At 36.0% G+C, this 20,129-nt stretch overlaps 1 protein-coding gene and 1 long non-coding RNA gene across 2 annotated transcripts in view; both read left to right on the forward strand.

Annotated features, from left to right (window-relative positions):
• The window catches only part of LOC114346228 (protein glass-like), an 898,758-nt gene that overhangs the window by 70,698 nt on the left and 807,931 nt on the right, over positions 1 to 20,129 (forward strand). The window lies entirely within an intron of this gene.
• LOC126885138 (uncharacterized) lies at positions 7,039 to 8,730 on the forward strand. Its single transcript, XR_007698296.1, has 2 exons — positions 7,039 to 7,446; positions 7,917 to 8,730. It is a non-coding gene; the product is annotated as an uncharacterized LOC126885138 (long non-coding RNA).

Consider the following 20,129-nt stretch of genomic DNA (forward strand, 5'->3'; position numbering starts at 1 on the left):
TATTGCGAAAAAAACATACAAAAACAAGTATTCGCATTTTACGTTTTTCAACCATTTATACTACACTCAGGACCTTCATATTTCATTCCCAGAAACTTTATGATACAGTAAAATAGTACTGTAAATTTAATTAAGATTGGTTAAATAGATTTTGCAAAATAAATTTTGCAATTCAGCTTTCGCAAAAAAAATTCATTCTTTCAAAATGTTACCGGACTGAAAATAAAGCAGATAGCAAGTTGAAATTTTTTTAGCTTATAGAAGTGTACTGTACCTTTCATTTGCAATTTGCAAAACTAAAATCGATTAACTACCACGGCGTCAGGAATTTTTTTAAATAAACATTAATTATTGGTGCTACGCGCAGGACAGCGGATAGTTTGCTCTGATTGGGCATTCCAATGACCTTTGATAATGATTGATACATTTTAATTTTTATTATATTTCGATATAAATAAATAAATTTGTTTATTGCAAAATAAAAACACATACTGTATCCTTTGAAATAACACTTTTTTTAGCAAAAACTTTCTTTGTTGATATATTTTAACTTTGAGAATAAAAGTTTATTATTTTTAAACATATGCAATTGTTTAAACAATATTTCACAAGCAATAATAAAATTAGTTTGATTTTTGTGGAATTAACATATTAAAATACAACAAAATATAGAGTAAGAAAATAATATATTAGATAAAGATTGGAAGAAATTTTGGTAGAAATCAACTTGTGCGAATTCTACACCGCTGTCCTTCGCGTAGCACCAAAAAATAATGTTTATTTAAAAAATTTCCTGACGCCGTGGTAATTAATCGAGTTTAATTTTGCAAATTGCAAAGGAAAGTTACAGTAAAGTTCTATAAGCAAAAAAAAATTCAACTTGCTTATCTGCTTTATTTTCAGTCCTGCAACATTTTAAAAAAATGAATTTTTTTTGCGGAAGCTGTATTGCAAAATTTATTTTGCAAAATCTATTAAACCGATCTTAATGAAATTTACAGTGCTGTTTTACTATATCATAAAGTTTTTCTGGGTAAAATATGAAGGTCCTAAGTGTAGCATAAATGGTTGAAAAACGTAAAATGCGAATACTTGTTTTTGTATGTTTTTTTTCGCAATTATTGCTATTTTGCAACAAGGGTGACTATTTTTTAAATTTTCAACTAATTCTATATTGTAGAAAATTTAATTACGCAACTATTATGTCAGTACAACTTTTCTCAGAAATGAATAATTTTAAAGTTATAATCAAAAAACCAATAAAAAAAATCGAATTTTTCCTTTCATATTTTGACATTTTGATTATTTAAACAATGTTCCGGACCATTTTGAGTGGGAGGATAACTTAAATATTATTGTTTGAGCTATTTTCAAGCAATTTCTGCAAAATAATTTGAGTCACCTCTCAACGTCCATCTCAAAACAGATCCGCCCTGGACTATTATTCAACATTTTCAAGATGATATGAGAAAAGCAAAATCATATTTGTTTGTTTTATTTGAAAAAGCATTGTTGTTGGTATTTAATGTGAACATATAAATAATAATTGTTACTAAAATAATACATCTAAGTACGAACATTTTTTGAAATGACAAAAAAATTTAACAAAATACGTGGTGGTTGTAATATTTATACAGCCGTAGTATTTATTTAAATTTACTGTTGCTTTCACCCAATTTTGAAAAAATGTGAAAACTTTGAATTATCCACGTCCGTCTGTCCGTCTGTCTGTCTGTCTGTCTGTCTGTCTGTCAATCTCTGTAATCACAACTCCTCCGTCAATATACCAGCTAGAATGACAAATGTGGTGTCAAATGAAAGCTTATAATCCAAGGTTAGTACTAAAGGTGATAAATTTGATCTAGGCTGTTTGTCCGTCGGTCTGTCCGACCGTGAATATAACTTCTCAGTCATTATACCAGGTAGAATGACAAATGAGGTGTCAAATGAAATCTTATGATCCAAGAATAGTACTAAACGTGATAAATTTGATCTAGGCTGTTTGTCCGTCAGTCTGTCCGACCGCGAATATAACTTCTGTCATTATACCAGGTAGAATGACAAATGAGGTGTCAAATGAAAGCTTATAATCCAAGGATGGTACTAAAAGTAGGGTATTTGACATAGGCTGGCTGGTTATCGGTCCGTCCGACGGCGAATATAACTCCTCCACATTATACCAGGTAGAATGACAAATGAGTTGTCAAATGAAAGCTTCTAATCCAAGGATAGTACTAGTGATAAATTTGATCTAGGCTGTTTGTCCGTCGGTCTGTTCGACCGCGAATATAACTTCTCCGTCATTATACCAGGTAGAATGACAAATGAGGTGTCAAATGAAAGCTTATAATCCAAGGACAGTACTAAAGGTGATAAATTTGATCTTGGCTGTTTGTCCGTCGGTCTGTCCGACCTCGAATATAACTTCTCTGTCATTATACCAGGTAGAATGACAAATGAGTAGAATGACAAATGAGGTGTCAAATGAAAGCTTATAATCCAAGGATGGTACTAAAGGTGAGATATTTGAGAATATAACTCCACCGTCATTATACCAGGTAGAATAACAAATAATGTGTCAAATGAAAGATTATAATCCAAGGATGTTAATTAAGGTGATAAATTTGATCTAGGCTGTCTGTCCGTCGGTCTGTCCGACCAAGAATATAACTTCTCCGTCATTATACCAGGTAGAATGACAAATAAGGTGTCAAATGAAAGCTTATAATACAAGGATGGTACTAAAGGTGAGATATTTGACCTACGCTACTGTACGTCGGTCCGTCCGACCGAGACTATAACTCCTCCGTCATTATACCAGGTAGAATGACAAATGAGGTGTCAAATGAAAGCTTATAATACAAGGATGGTACTAAAGGTGAGATATTTGACCTAGGCTGTTTTACGTGGGTCCGTCCGACCGCGAATATAACTCCTCCGTCATTATACCAGGTAGAATGACAAATGAGGTGTCAAATGAAAGCTTATAATGCAAGGATGGTACTAAATGTGAGAAATTTGACCTAAGCTGTCTATCCGTATTTCCGTCAGACTGCGAATATAACTCATCCGTCACTATACCAGATAGAATAACAATTGAGGTGTCGAATGAAAGCTTATAATCCAAGGATGGTACTAAAAGTAGGATATTTGACCTAGGCTGGCTGGTTATCGGTCCGTCCGACCACGAATATAACTCCTCCACATTATACCAGGTAGAATGACAAATGAGTTGTCAAATGAAAGCTTCTAATCCAAGGATAGTACTAAAGGTGATAAATTTGATCTAGGCTGTTTGTCCGTCGGTCTGTCCGACCGCGAATGTAACTTCTCCGTCATTATACCAGGTAGAATGACAAATGAGGTGTCAAATGAAAGCTTATAATCCAAGGACAGTACTAAAGGTGATAAATTTGATCTTGGCTGTTTGTCCGTCGGTCTGTCCGACCTCGAATATAACTTCTCTGTCATTATACCAGGTAGAATGACAAATGAGTAGAATGACAAATGAGGTGTCAAATGAAAGCTTATAATCCAAGGATGGTACTAAAGATGAGATATTTGACCTAGGCTGCTGTACGTCGGTCCGTCCGACCGCGAATATAACTCCACCGTCATTATACCAGGTAGAATAACAAATAATGTGTCAAATGAAAGATTATAATCCAAGGATGTTACTTACTTACTTACTTACTTAGTCCTAAGCCTTTCTACCTTTAGGTGTAAGGCTGGTTGAGTTGAGTTTGGCATTGTAGTCTCCATGCTTTCCGATCTTGCGCTAGGTTTCTTGCACTTTCCAATGTCAATCCCTTCTTCTCGACTTCTTTCCTGATTTCATCTACCCACATAACTCTTGGTCTCCCTCTTTTGTTTTTCCCCTGCACTCTCGTTTCGAACACTCGTTTTGTTAGCCTCTCGTTCGACATTCTACACACGTGCCCGAACCATCTAAGTTGTCCTTCTACTATTTTTTCATTGATTGGTTCTAGTTTTAGGTTTTGTCTAATTGTTTCGTTTCGTATTTTGTCTGTCCTTTTTCTGTTTGCTATTTTCCTCAGGAACCTCATTTCCATAGCATTGACTCTGGATTTTTGTCTCCCCGTCAATGTCCATGTCTCGCTGCTATACATGATTGTTGGTCTAACTACTGATTTAACGACTGCCGTTTTTACTTTTTCCGGTATCCCTTTTTTCCCAAAAAATGTTGTTTTCATAGTGTTAAATAAGCTTCCTGTTCGTCCCATTCTCTCGTTTATTTCCATGTCTTGTTTACCATTTGATTCGATTATTACTCCTAGGTATTTAAAATATTCCACTTGCTCTAGTTGTTTCCCGTCTAATTCTATTGCGTGTGTCTTCTTCGTATTTGAAATTATCATTGTTTTTGTTTTCTCTGTATTAATTTTCATATTTATGTTTGATAGTTCTTCTTCTAGGATTTCAAGATTGTTCTGTAAGTCTTCTCTGTTTTCTGCTATCAATACCATGTCGTCTGCAAATAGTAGCTCCGATAGTTGAGTCTGTTTCATTTGCCAGTATCCTAATGTTAGTTTTCTCATTCTTCTCTTGGCTTTCTTTATCGCTTCATCCAGTACCACTGAGAATGTTACTTAAGGTGATAAATTTGATCTAGGCTGTCTGTCCGTCGGTCTGTCCGACCGAGAATATAACTTCTCCGTCATTATACCAGGTAGAATGACAAATAAGGTGTCAAATGAAAGCTTATAATACAAGGATGGTACTAAAGGTGAGATATTTGACCTACGCTGCTGTACGTCGGTCCGTCCGACCGAGACTATAACTCCTCCGTCATTATACCAGGTAGAATGACAAATGAGGTGTCAAATGAAAGCTTATAATACAAGGATGGTACTAAAGGTGAGATATTTGACCTAGGCTGTTTTACGTCGGTCCGTCCGACCGCGAATATAACTCCTCCGTCATTATACCAGGTAGAATGACAAATGAGGTGTCAAATGAAAGCTTATAATGCAAGGATGGTACTAAATGTGAGAAATTTGACCTAAGCTGTCTATCCGTCTTTCCGTCCGACTGCGAATATAACTCATCCGTCACTATACCAGATAGAATAACAATTGAGGTGTCGAATGAAAGCTTATAATCCAAGGATGGTAATAAATGTGCGAAATTTTACCTAGGACTTCCGGTTTTAGAAATGCGACCAGAAGTATTGTTTTAAAGTCACCGGAATAGTACACGTGATATATTATTCGACGCTACTTTGCAAGAAGAGAATAAATATATACTTTCGGTTCCATCACTGTCTGTTCATCTGTCTTTCCGTCCGCGAATACAACTCCTCCATTATTAATACAGATAGAATGACAAATGAAGTGCTGAATGAAGGCTTATAACCCAAGGATAGTATTAAAGGTGAGACATTTTACATCGGACTTCCGGTTTTAGAGTTGCAACCGTATGAACTGTTCTAAAGTCACCGAAATAGTATAAGCGATATATCATTCGACGTGCCTTAGCAAAATGAGGAAAAATTTTGGTTTTGGTTTTTATATCATTTCCGCTTAAAAAGTTCTAACCAGAAGTCCCGCTATAGTCGCAGAAATAGTATATGTAACACAACAATCGAAGCGTATTGAAAAGTTGACTTTTAATCTTTAGTTCCTGTTTTGAAGTCATTTCTGTTTAAATAATGATGACGCAAAGTTTAGTCAAAATGACTCAAAATTAGTAAAATCGTATATCGATCGACGCAAAGTTACACGAAGCGTTCAAATATCGACTTCCAGTTCTACTTTCGATTACTTTGGGTGTCACATTATGTACTTTCCTATTTAAAAAATGTTATTTTAAATGAGGTGTCACATTATGTACTTTCCTATTTAAAAAAAATCAAAGATATGGCTGTCACCTGAAGAGAAAACAAACTTTGGAAAACTGTATGTCCTACACTACTCACGTACTTTTCAATACTATTTTACTTGATGTTATTAATTAGGAATGTGCAGGGCATTGCTATATATTTCATTTGGAGCAATTTCCGAAGTGGAAGTTTAATTTTACCTCCCAATTCAAATCTTTCCAATTCAATTTCTAATAATATTGTGGCTTATTTCCAGTTAAAACAAGTAATTGATCTTCGTAAGTCCTAGGTTTTCACCCAAAGTAATCGAAAGTTGAACTGAAAGTCGATATTTGAACGCTTCGTGTAACTTTGCGTCGATCGATATACGATTTTACTAATTTTGAGTCATTTTGACTAAACTTTGCGTCATCATTATTTAAACAGAAATGACTTCAAAACAGGAACTAAAGATTAAAAGTCAACTTTTCAATACGCTTCCATTGTTGTGTTACATATACTATTTTTGCGACTATAGCGGCACTTCTGGTTAGAACTTTTTAAGCGGAAATGATATAAAAACCAAAACCAAAATTTTTTCTCATTTTGCTAAGGCACGTCGAATGATATATCGCTTATATTATTTCGGTGACTTTAGAACAGTTCATACGGTTGCAACTCTAAAACCGGAAGTCCGATGTCAAATGTCTCATTTTTAATACCATCCTTGGGTTATAAGCCTTCATTCGGCACTTCATTTGTCATTCTATCTGTATTAATAATGGAGGAGTTGTATTCGCGGACGGAAAGACAGATGAACAGACAGTGATGGAACCGAAAGTATATATTTATTCTCTTCTTGCAAAGTAGCGTCGAATAATATATCACGTGTACTATTCCGGTGACTTTAAAACAGTACTTCTGGTCGCATTTCTAAAACCGGAAGACCTAGGTAAAATTTCTCACATTTATTACCATCCTTGGATTATAAGCTTTCATTCGACACCTCAATTGTTATTCTATCTGGTATAGTGACGGATGAGTTATATTCGCAGTCGGACGGAAAGACGGATAGACAGCCTAGGTCAAATTTCTCACATTTAGTACCATCCTTGCATTATAAGCTTTCATTTGACACCTCATTTGTCATTCTACCTGGTATAATGACGGAAGAGTTATATTCGCATTCGGACGGACAGACGGACACACAGTGTAACGATGAGTGCCATCGTTACGATATTATTATATTTATTCCTATAAGCCACCTAATAAGTATGCAACCAGTTATGCGTTCGTGCTTAGAACGGGTTACCTAGATTTGTGACCAAATATAATAGAAGGTTGGTACTACGCTTGGGGAATTCTGGTCTTAGCTTGTGGCTGTACGGCTTCCGACGGAGGGGCATGTCATATCGCCCATCGGAGAGGATTGTCACTTCAATTTTCAATCTGGTTGGATGAACAAGTAAATTTTTCCGTGGTCACTGTTTAAAGAATACAATATTTAGTTAAAATATTCATTTATTATAAGATTGGTTTATTTTGGAAGGAGCTATTTTTTGTTTTGGGATTTGTGCGGTGAGAGGAAGAGTTTTATTTCCAAGTTTCCTTTTGGAAAACAGTGGGTAAGTCGGCTATTAAGTATTCTTGTAAAAAAAAAACATGGTTCTCATTCTCAATACAATACTTATAGTAATATTATAATTGTTATTCTATGAATATAAAACATCAGGTCTTAACGAGTCAATCTCACTATCAAATTCATGTTTCTACAAGAAAAATTCTTTCAAATTAAATTTCCAGTTCAAAATAGTTTCTGAAGTAATGACACTTTTCATTTCCTTTTAGTATCTACGTCTATAAAGTAATCCCTTATTGCAATATATACATATCTTCTTGCTTCATATGTCCTTCCATTTCTTTACATTTCCATTTTTGTTCAAGGTTAATGACACTTACTTATAAATGTCAATAGCTCCTCTTTTTTCGGTAATTTTTTCTAGAAATTTTTATAAGGTTTTTATACCTTTCTTATATGCCCTGTTTTTTGTGTACTTAAGGAACACCAGCTAATAGGAGATTCTTATGCTTTTAGCCACGGAAGAAAATAAGAAGATGGAAAATTAAGTCAATCATACTTTAATTTGTTTTTTTGGAATACATAATCATTTTGGGGATATTTTGGATGGAATGTGGATGTTTTGTTTGGTTTTTGTGGAATAAAAGTTGAGTTTTCCGATACTGGGCAGCTACCTGCTTGCCGTACCTTCCTGTTGGTGTGGAGTACCTCCCTAGGGTTGGGAACCAGAGGATACCTTATTTGGCTCTCCCCTCATCATCTTCACCGAAGGTTGGAAGAAGCAATCCGCCTACTTTTTGTAGGGACAGGTTTTTATATAACTAAATTTGCATGTCAATTTGTTTTAATAATAACTTCCAATTTTACTATTTTTTTTCTCTTCTATCAATAACTTTCAAATCACTCTAATAATAATATACCCTCATTGTTTTTTCTTAACCATAATTAACATAATATTCAATATTTTTCAACAATTTTTATTAGATTTCACCCTTATTTAATTTATTTAAAATAGCCTGGGATTTATAAACCATATGTAAGATAATGTGCACAGTATCTAGGTCATATCCTATTTAATAATATTTATTCCAGTTGTCGGATGTTGTCACCTCCGATTAGATACGGTATTGTCAACCAATATTGTAACCCTCAGTAATAATAAGTTGTTAAGGTAAATACCTATTCATACTAAATTCATTACATATTTTTTTTCTACTGTAAAACCTGCATTATCGACAGCAGTGTACTAGCCTAGTACGTCGGATAATTAGCTAGTGTAAAAATTGTATATAGGGTATATAGGTTTTTTTATTAAATGTGGTTGTACATACTTATATGTTTTATTATCCTACCATTTTAATAGTACCATTTTAATAGTATCAGTTAGGTACAGCAATATAGGTCACGTGGAGAAGAATTTATAAAATTCTTCCCTGGCGCTCAACACTACTTCTGAATATCTTCTTGGTCAGTAGTTCCCTTTCTTTTCATTACTCCTTATATTCATTTATTTTCTTTATCATTCCAGTATTTCATTAGGTACCGTCTTACTAGGGCGTGCAAATACGGCCTGATCCTTCCCTGAGCCCTACTGTTTAGTCTCTTCAATTTCCAGCTAGCCTATTTTGAGGAAACTTCCATAAATAAGTAATTATCCTTTAAAGCTATATCTATTCTGCCACAACAAAACCTCGTTTTTGTTACAACAGCCTAGGTCAAATTTCTCACATTTAGTACCATCCTTGCATTATAAGCTTTCATTTGACACGCAATTTGTCATTCAACCTGGTATAATGACGGAGGATTTATGTTCGCGGTCGGACGGACCGACGGACAGACAGCCTAGGTCGATTATCTTACCTTTAGTACCATCCTTGGATTATATGCTTTCATTTGACACCTTATTTGTCATTCTACCTGATATAATGACGGAGGAGTTATATTCGCGGTCGGACGGACCGATGTACAGGCAGCCTAGGTCAAATATCTCAGCTTTAGTGCCATCCTTGGATTATAAGCTTTCATTTGACACCTCATTTGTCATTCTAGCTGGTATATTGATGGAGGAGTTGTGATTACAGACAGACAGACAGACAGACAGACGGACGGACAGACGGACGTGGATAATTCAAAGTTTTCACATTTTTTCAAAATTGTGTGAAAATAACAGTAAATTTAAATAAATACTACGACCATATAAATATTACAACAACCATGTATTTTGTTAAGTATATTTTTTGTCATTTCAAAAAATGTTTGTACTTAGATGTATTAATTTAGCAACAATTATTATTTATAAATATGTTCACATTAAATACCAACAAAACTGCTTTTTGAAACAAAACAAACAAAAAAAAGTTTGTTTTTCTTATATCAATATAAAAACGTTGAGTAATGCTGAAAAGGCAACTGCTATATCAAAATAGCGGTTCGGACCATCTCTAGTCAGTACCACGCCACATGCCACGGACATTCTACCTCAATGGGCCCCTTGCCTAATGCACCCTTTCATATGATACTATCGTTCAGTCGCATGAAGGTAGCTTCCTCGGTTGTTTGGTATATGATTTTCATTTACACTTTGTGGCTGTTGGAAGTAGGTGCATAATATATTTTATATTAAGATGTCTCAGATTGATAGTGAGATATTAATATCATTAATTGAAGCGTGACCTGTTTTTTGTTACAAAACGATAGAAGTTTATAAAGATAGAAACTTAACGAGAAATGCGTGGAATGGTGTATGACGTGCACTTAAGGCACGTATACATATGCGCTGCGCTCTGTTTGCGAGCCACTCGCGCGCAGCATGTTCGTCAGATTAGTACAATCTGACAAACGAGACCTGGCGGTTGACCTTGCCTGAAAATACACAGCGATAAATGGACAATACGACAAGGTCACACGCCAGGTCTCGCTTGTCCGATTTTCAAGTGGCGCACAAACGGCACGCACACGGCGCACCACGATCTAACTTCTGTCGGTTTTTCAATAAACGCTATGATGGTTCGCAATACGATTTGGACGGGTTTACGAGTGGTTTGTTGGTTTTGGCGCGCTTGAGTTGAATATTTGTTAGTAATGGAGTAGTCGGAACTGTCGTAAGGAAATATCAAACTTATTGATGTTTATCGTGAAAAATCATTATTGTAGGATCCTCAATAAAGGACCATTTAAAAAAAAAAAAACAACAAAACCGATATCTGAAGGGAAAAAGAAGCTGAAATAAAAAATATAAATACATGCGGACCAATGTAAAAAAAGGTCATTTCATTGTTGTGTTCTTACCGGCGCGCGTCGTGAGAAATACAAAATAAGATTTACTATTTTATTTGGGCATAAGCCACAATTCGAGTTTGAAATCAAGTTTACTTGACGTTTCAACTTGCATTTCGGAAATCGTTATCAATATCAAAAAAACATTCATAAATTAAAAATTTAACTTTGTTTCTGGTGATGCAACGCAGTTGGAACAAGCAGATATATTACAATTGTGTCACCGGAAAGCGAAAAAGGTAACGCACAACTTGGAAGAACCTATAGTTTTCTAACTTCGCTGCTGGTGAAGCAACGGAGTTGGAACAAGCAGATATATTATAATTGTGTCACCGGAAAGCGAAAAAGGTAACGCACAACTTGGAAGAACCTATATTTTTCTAACTCAGTTTCTGGTGAAACAACGGAGTTGGAACAAGCAGATATATTATAATCGTGTCACCGGAAGGCGAAAAAGGTAACGCACAACTTGGAAGAACCTATGGTTTTCTAACTTCGTTTCTATTGAAGCAACGGAGTTGGAACAAGCAGATATATTATAATTGTGTCACCGGAAAGCGAAAAAGGTAACGCACAACTTGGAAGAACCTATAGTTTTCTAACTTCGCTGCTGGTGAAGCAGCGGAGTTGGAACAAGCAGATATATTATAATTGTGTCACCGGAAAGCGAAAAAGGTAACGCACAACTTGGAAGAACCTATAGTTTTCTAACTTCGCTGCTGGTGAAGCAACGGAGTTGGAACAAGCAGATATATTATAATTGTGTCACCGGAAGGCGAAAAAGGTAACGCACAACTTGGAAGAACCTATAGTTTTCTAACTTCGCTTCTGGTGAAGCAACGGAGTTGGAACAAGCAGATATATTATAATTGTGTCACCGGAAAGCAAAAAAGGTAACGCAAAACTTGGAAGAACCTATAGTTTTTTAGCTTAGTTTCTGGTGAAGCAACGGAGTTGGAACAAGCGGATATATTATAATTGTGTCACCGGACAGCGAAAAAGGTAACGCACAACTTGGAAGAACCTGTAGTTTTCTAACTTCGTTTCTGGTGAAGCAACGCAGTTGAAACAAGCAGATATATTACAATTGGGTCACCGGAAAGCGAAAAAGGTAACGCAAAACTTGGAAGAACCTATAGTTCTCTAATTTTGTTTCTAGTGAAGCGACGCAGTTGGAACAAGCAGATATAGTATAATTGCGTCACCGGAAAGCGAAAAAGGTAATCCCGGAAATGTTCAGGACTGAAACAATCGCTTAGCGAAAGGTCACATGGGCGATAATTTACGGCGCCGTAAGTGCAGTAAACCTGACGAGGCATTGGTTGACTAACCAATTGTAGATGAAATAGTCTAAGAACTGGGAGCGGATTTTGTGCGTGATAAGTAATATAGAAAAACTATACGGGGATATGTTGAGTTAGTTGTGTACATGACTTTCCCCAACGGCCGGAAACCAGAAAAGGGGACGAGGGTAGTTATAAGGGGGTCAAACTCGCGGTTTTTATTATTTTTTTGTGACGCTCATGATCGAGATAGTCCAGCAAAATTTGGGAATAAGTAGGTCATGACGTACCTAATAAAATCTCTAGGGGCGCAACGCTGCGTGGCTGACAAAGGGGTGGCGGTAGGAGGGAATATAAAAAATATAAGGGGTTTTTTGCGACGTTCGTGATTAAGATAGTGTACCAAAATTTAAGTATAAGTAGACCATGACATAAATAAGTAAAATTCTCATAGCCGGAAAGCAGAGTGGGGGAGGAAGGTAGTTATAAGAAGACAAAGTCCCGTTTTTTATTATTTTTTTTGTGGCGCTCATGATCGAGTGCACCAAAATTTGGGAATAAGTAGGTCATGACGTAACTAAGTAAAATCTCCAGGAGTGGAACGCTGCGTGGATGACAAAGGGCTGGGGCAGAGGTGAATATAAAAAAATGTAAGGGGTTTTTGCGACGTTCGTGATTGAGATAGTGCACCAAAATTTGGGAATAAGTAGACCATGACATAACTAAGTAAAATACCCAGAGGCGGAAACCAGAGTGGCGGACGAGGGTAGTTATAAGGGGTAAAAGTCGCGGTTTTGATTATTTTTTTGTGGCACTCATGATGGAGATAGTGCACTAAAATTTGGGAATAAGTAGGTCATGACGTAACTAAGTAATATCTCCAGAGGCGGAACGCTGCGTGGGGGACAAATGTTGTGCCGGGTCACCAAAAAAAATAAAACAAACTGCGACTTTGACCCCTTAAAACTACCCTCATCCCCAACTCTGGTTTCCGGCTCTGGAATTTTACTTATTTATGTCATGGTCTACTTATTCCCAAATTTTGGTGCACTATCTCAATCTAGAAAGTCGCAAAAACCCCTTAAATTTTTTATATTCACACCTACCCCCCTTTATCGGCCACGCAGCGTTCCACCCCTGGCGATTTTACTTAGTTACCTCTTGACCTACTTATTACCAAATTTTGGTGCACTATCTCGATCATGAGCGTCACGAAAAAAATAATAAAAACCGCGATTTTGACCCCTTATAACTACCCTCGGCCCCCACACTGGTTTCCGGCCGTTGGTGAAAGTCATGTACACAACTAACTCAACATATCCCCATATAGTTTTTCCATATTACTTATCACGCACAAAATCCGCTTCTATCTCTCCGTATGGGGTGTAAGAATGTGTTATAGAGGTAGCACCTTTTATTGGAACGACCACATCAAACGTCATCGACGGGAGATTGTTTTTGATAACTGGTCCTCATAATACACTCAACTCTCACTTATGGCTCCACGTGCCACATCCCGGGCAACTGCATTGGTCTGCAGACTATACTAAGTGAGGGTAGCCAGACATGGTGATAGGTTGGACAGTGGCAGCTGGCTATTAAAAAACTGACCATGCGGCGAGAATCATATCCACAGAAACAACTCATATACAGCGGTGCAGAAGGCAAAGGGAAACCACTGCACTATTTTCCCAAGAGAATTTCTTCCCATAACGATGACAATTTCAGTAAGTGAAGATGGAATGTGTAGCGACCCGACTCACGCTCGGCGCCATCTCGGTTCCGGGTCGGATGGTGTGAAATTTGCTACCGGCTGCCAAGGTGTGAGGGACCAGGCACCTGGCAGAAATTGTGCGACTGAATCCAAATTTTCATTTATTTTAAGAAAATGTCAGCGAATTGGTACATGGAACGTCCAGGGACTGATCCAAAACCCTGGAAAGTTACACATAATTGAAAAAGAAATTGCAGACCACAATCTTTCGGTACTGGGACTCTCTGAAACTCACTGGAGAGGTAAAGGGCATTTTAAAATAACTGCTGGCAACGTCGTCTATTTTTCAGGCCCGGATAACAAAAGTACAAATGGAATCGCAATAATTGTACTCTCTAAACTTAACGACTGCGTAATTGGATATAATACTATTGATGACAGGATAATATCCCTTAAAATGAGAATATCCACCAATACCCTACACCTTGTCCAGGTATACGCTCCTACAACAGCTGCACAAGAAGAAGACATCAACAGGTTCTATGGTCGTCTAGAAGAAACTGTTTGCGCTATTCCGAATCGTGAACTCATCATAATTCTAGGAGATTTTAACGCCAAAGTGGGGTCATCTAATGAAAATATTGAAGGAGTGCTGGGCAAAAATGGACTGGGACAGAGAAATGAGAATGGCGACCGTCTAGTGGAGTTCTGTGTAGAACAACATCTTACAATTACAAACACGTTATATCATCATCATCCACGGAGATTATACACATGGCGCAGCCCAGATGGACAAACAAGGAATCAAATAGACTACATCCTAATAAGATCAAGATGGAAGTCGTCGGCCATCAACTGTAAAACATATCCTGGCGCAGACTGTGGAAGCGATCATCAACTCCTGGTATTGAACGTTCGACTTCGTTTTAAAGTTCCCAAAAGAAGACCCCAGAGAAAAGTCATGTCTCTAAATCCATCAAAAATCAATGACTTCCAACTCAACCTAGAAGAAGCTCTCTCTTTAGACCAAGTAGATAGTGACCCTGAGAGTACTTGGATTTATTTCAAAGATAAGGTAATCGAGGCTGCAAAAGACTGTGAGGCAGCGGTTTCCACTGGCCGTAAGCCATGGATATCCGATAATATATGGACTGTGATTCAACGCAGAAAAGAACACAAAACTAGACACGGAACAAACGATGAATACAGAGCGTTATCGAAAGAAATCAAAAAACAGTGCCGCAAAGACAAAGCTGATTACACCTCTCAAATATGCAGAGAGATAGAGGAACATGGCTGTCGAAATGAACCGAGGGATTTATTCCAGAAGATCAAACTCCTTACCAGAGAATTTAAACCTCAAACGTGGTCTGTAATAGATAAGGAAGGTAATCTAAAGACTGATACTGACGAAATATTGGAAACATGGCGAAACTACTGTGACGAGCTATATAAAAATAACGAGGTATCAGCAGAACATCAGTGGCCCTCTGACTACCCTAGAGAACCTACTGTCTTACTCGCTGAAGTCAAAGATGCAATTAATCACTAAAGAGAAATAAATCCCCAGGCATTGATTCAATACTATGTGAAATACTACAATTACTAGGTGACAAAGGAATACATATCATCCATTCTATCTGTGTCGCTGTTTGGAATTCAGGAAAATGGCCATCTGATTGGTGCACCTCAATTTATATCCCGCTACACAAAAAAGGAACTACTACCAGATGTGAAAACTACCGCACACTGTCACTAATAACACATGCTAGTAAAATATTGTTGAATATCATCAAAAACAGATTAAAAACCTATCTACATTACCAAATACCTCAGGAACAAGCGGGATTTGTAAAGGGTAAAGGTACAAGGGAACAAATCCTGAACCTGAGACAACTTATTGAAAAGTCTAGAGAATTTCAAGTACCTATGATTATATGCTTCGTTGACTACCAAAAGGCATTTGATTGTGTAAGCTGGATAAATCTGTGGTCAATTTTAATAGAAATGGGCGCACCAATGCACCTGGTGACACTTATTAAAAATCTGTACCAGTCTAATATAGCGACAGTACGACTAGATCAGAAGTTCTCAAACCAATTCAAGACCGAGAGAGGTGTTAGGCAAGGATGCGTGTTGTCACCTGACTTATTTAACATTTATGGTGAACATGTCATGAGGATGGTTTTAGAAGGATGGGCCGGTGGAGTAACAGTAGCCGGTAGGAAAATCTCCAATTTGAGATTTGCTGATGACACTACACTTATAGCAGCAAATGAGCAAGAAATGTTTGATCTTCTGCGAAGAGTTGAGCACGAAAGCAATAAAGTTGGTCTGAAAATCAATAAAGCTAAGACAAAAATAATGGTGGTCGACAGATTCGACACTATTCAACTGACTAACATGTTACAGGAATACCAGATAATAAACACCTTTGTCTATCTCGGGTCTAGTATAACTAACGATGGCAACTGTGAAGCAGAAGTTCGGAGACGTATTGGTATGGCAAAAAATGCGATGAGTCGCCTAACTAAAGTTTGGAAAGACAGATCTATCTCTCAAAATATCAAGATGAGACTAGTGAATGCCCTTGTATTCTCAATATTTCTATACGGAGCAGAGACTTGGACTCTTCGCGCATGCGAGCGCCAAAAAATTGATGCCTTTGAGATGTGGTGCTGGAGAAGAATGCTGCGCATACCATGGACAGCTCATAGGACAAACGTTTCCATTCTAAACCAACTCAATATTAAAAATAGGCTGTCCACAATATGTCTGCAACGAATTCTGCAATTCTTTGGTCACGTGGTTCGCAGAGGTGACGACAGTTTGGAGAGATTAATCGTTTCTGGAAACGTTCCGGGGAGAAAATCAAGAGGACGATCACCAAATAGGTGGTCCGACCAAATAAAGAATTCAGCTGGAAACTCATTCTGCGAAGCTCTTAGAGCAGCTGAAGATAGAGACCAATGGAGAAACATTGTTAGGAATATTGGAAGAAATCACGATCCTCAGTAATGGGGAAACGACAAGAGAGAGAGAGAGAGATCTCTCCGTCTAAAATAATTAGTCAACCAATGCCTCGTCAGGTTTACTGCTCTTACGGCGCCGTAAATTATCGCCCGCGTGGCCTTTCGCTTGAGAATTTTTACGATTTTATGTCAGGAGAGAAGAACCGCGAAAGGGTTGACTTTATTGGAAGATAATAGTTTTCTCGATTACATGAAATCAACTTTAACTTAAGAATATCCGAAAATCAGAAGAAAGAAAATCAGAGAATATCAGTAAAATCATAATAGTCCAAGTAATGAAGCTTAAAATAGGACAAAACCTCGCAATTTTTACAGAATGGATCCATTTGCTTGAAAATTTGAGAATAAGTAGTGGATAGTCCAAGGATCAAAATCTATATGATGCCGAAAGGCGCTTTTACTATGGGGGTGGTTGTCACCCCATCTCGGGGGTGGAAATGTTTTATTATATTTTGACCGCAAAAGTTAGTAAAAACATTCATTCTAAGCAAAAAACGTTCTATATATTTTTTTGATAAAATTAATAGTTTTCGATTTATTCGCTATCGAAAGTGTTAGTTTTATATCGAAAAAATCAATGTTGTTAATAAGTTTTCGGCTAATAACTCCAAAAGTTTTCGTTTTATCAAAACAACTTTACTTAACAAAAATGTACCTTTTGAAACAATAAACAAAACCGTTTCTTTTAATTTTTTTAAGACCAATAGTAATCGAGCTATACATTATTAAATGTGAGCTCTTCTTCTTCAAATGCTAAATACTGTAGTTTCAAAGTCAAAAGACGACAAAACTATGCATTTTTCGAGGATAACTTGTTCAAACTAATTTAAAGCATTTGAAAATATCTATCTCCAAAGTCTTTAGCTCAAAAATTAAGTGACGCATATTGAAAAGAATGTTAGTCCCTACTTTTTTCAGCGAAAAAGTGATCCGAAGCAACCTCCTAATCACCACCCTTATTAAAATTAGTCATTAACCTTATTTGGTCTTCTTTATTTTTATATTATTAATAGGCTCTAGAAGTTTTACCGGCTTAGAATGATTAGTTTTAAAAAAAAAATGGAGTTAAAAGCGAATAACGAATTTTTGTAGTTTGAAAAAAAATGGCTTTTTCTTCAGAATAGAAAGATTAGAATCAGAGATACGAAAAAATGTTTAAACATGAAATTGTAGCTTATTTAATTCTCAAGAAACTGGTTTGCAAAAATTTTTACTACAGCAAAAATTTAGTGAGCTATGGATAATTAAAACTTGTAATAACATGCAAAAACAACCTTTACCAACCCTTTCAAAGTCACCTCTTTTTGCGACTGTGGATTTTAAATATAACTATTATTAATAGTCTTATAGACCTTATAAAACCTACAAAATTATTTTTTGTCAAACTTTCTACGATAAAAAATAGAAAAGTTACGGTTAAAAAATCAACATATTTTTTAGAAAAAAAAAAGGAGAAATCCAATTGGAAGCATAATAATGTAAGTTAGCGGTGTTTTTAGTCATTGGCCTTATTCAATCTTCTTGATTTATGTATTATTATTAGATTCTAGAAGTTTGACTGGCTTTGAAAGATTATTTTTTAAAAAACTGGGGTTAAAAGCGAATAACGAGTTTTTGTAGTTTGGTAAAAATGTTGATTTCTTCAGAATAGAAACATTAGCATCAGAGATACGAAAAAATGTTTAAATATGAAATTGTAGGTTATTTAATTCCCAAGAAATTGGTTTGAGAAAATTTTTCGTACGGCAAAAATTGAGTGAATCGTAAATTAATATATTATTGAAAAACACTTATTTTTTCGATATAAAACTAACACTTTCGATAGAGAATAAATAGAAAACTATTCATTTTATCAAAAAAATGTATAGAACATTTTTTGCTTAGAATGAATGTTTTTATCAACTTTTGCGGTGAAAATATAATAAAAAATTTCCACCCCCGGGATGGGGTGGCAACCACCCCCATGGTAAAAGCGCCTTTCGGCATCATATAGATTTTAATCCTTGGACTATCTACTACTTTTTCTCAAATTTTCAAGCAAATCGGTCAATTCTGTAAAAATTGCGAGGTGAAAAGCTTCAGTTCCTGGACTATAAATGATTACAGTGAAATCTTCTGTTAGTGATCCCATATTAAATAACGAGAAAAAAATCTCATGATACGATCCCGACAAGGTAAACATTTGGTCTGACATTTAGTTTACTCTCAAAATCAACACGAAACGTTTGAAATATTTTATTAGAGATATTTTTACTGTTTATTTGGAACGTCAAATAAACTTTATTCAAACTCCAATTGGCTTATTCCACATAAAATAATAATTTACATAAGATACAACAAGAAAATAGTTTCAGAACAATACCAAAATAAGATGTAGTAGAAGTACAGGACAGAGACATGAATATCTACAATTACTAAATGTTCGTAAGTTTCCTCTGGATCGCGAAAGGTTCGTCAAAATGAAAAATTTTAACAAACATTAAACGCGCCACGCAGTGGCGTAGCGTGAGTGTCGGCCGCCCGGGGCGGAAGACAATTTTGCCGCCCTCTTATTTAGGTATTTTTGTTTATTGTATAACATTACACACATTAATTATAGAGAACTTTTCGGCGAGAACAGTCATTATTATTTTGCATTATACAGGTTGGACTTTAAATAAAAAAGTTTATCTAAGTTTTATAATCACGTTTATTAATACAAAAATTCTTTTACTTTAACCAATTAGATACATTGATATAACTTAGGTACCTATCACTTAAGATTAGGTACACCTTGACGATCGACAAAATTAAATAAAATCAATTTTTAATTAGAACTAGAACGATACTATAATGTTATATTTTTATTTCTATTGAAAAGTAATATGAGTATTTGTTAGAATTAAAAACAAAACTTCCGTCTTTAGTTAAAAATTCATACGTCTACCTTTTTTAAGAGCAAAATTTTTTATTGCACCATCAATGTCTATCGCATCACACACCTCTTGCTCAATAGAAAAAATAGCCAAATTAGTTAATCTTAGAGTACAGAGTACTAATAATTGTCGATCTTAAATAATTTTTAACCATTTTCAATTTTGAAAAACCCCTCTCACAGCTGGCCTTGCTTATAGCAACTGTGAAAAATATTCGGAACATCATTAAAATATTGGGCAGAGTATCTTCCAGCTTGGATTTAACAATAAATTTAAATAGTTCAAGTGAGTCTGCATTAATCAATTTCGTTGCCTGTAGCAGCAACGAAAGTCCGCAGTCGAAGTTTTTCCAGCTTGAAACCCTGCTCCAATTTCGTCAGATGCGTAGTCTAGATTACATTAAGTGTTGTCTGGATCTAATAATATAGCCGGCGTAAGATAAACAAACTTATCCATTAAATTCTGTTGTTGTTGAAAATGCTCACGAATTTCTACAATAACTCTATCTA

This window comes from Diabrotica virgifera, chromosome 5, assembly GCF_917563875.1.
Source record: "Diabrotica virgifera virgifera chromosome 5, PGI_DIABVI_V3a".
NCBI classification, from domain to species: domain Eukaryota; kingdom Metazoa; phylum Arthropoda; class Insecta; order Coleoptera; family Chrysomelidae; genus Diabrotica; species Diabrotica virgifera.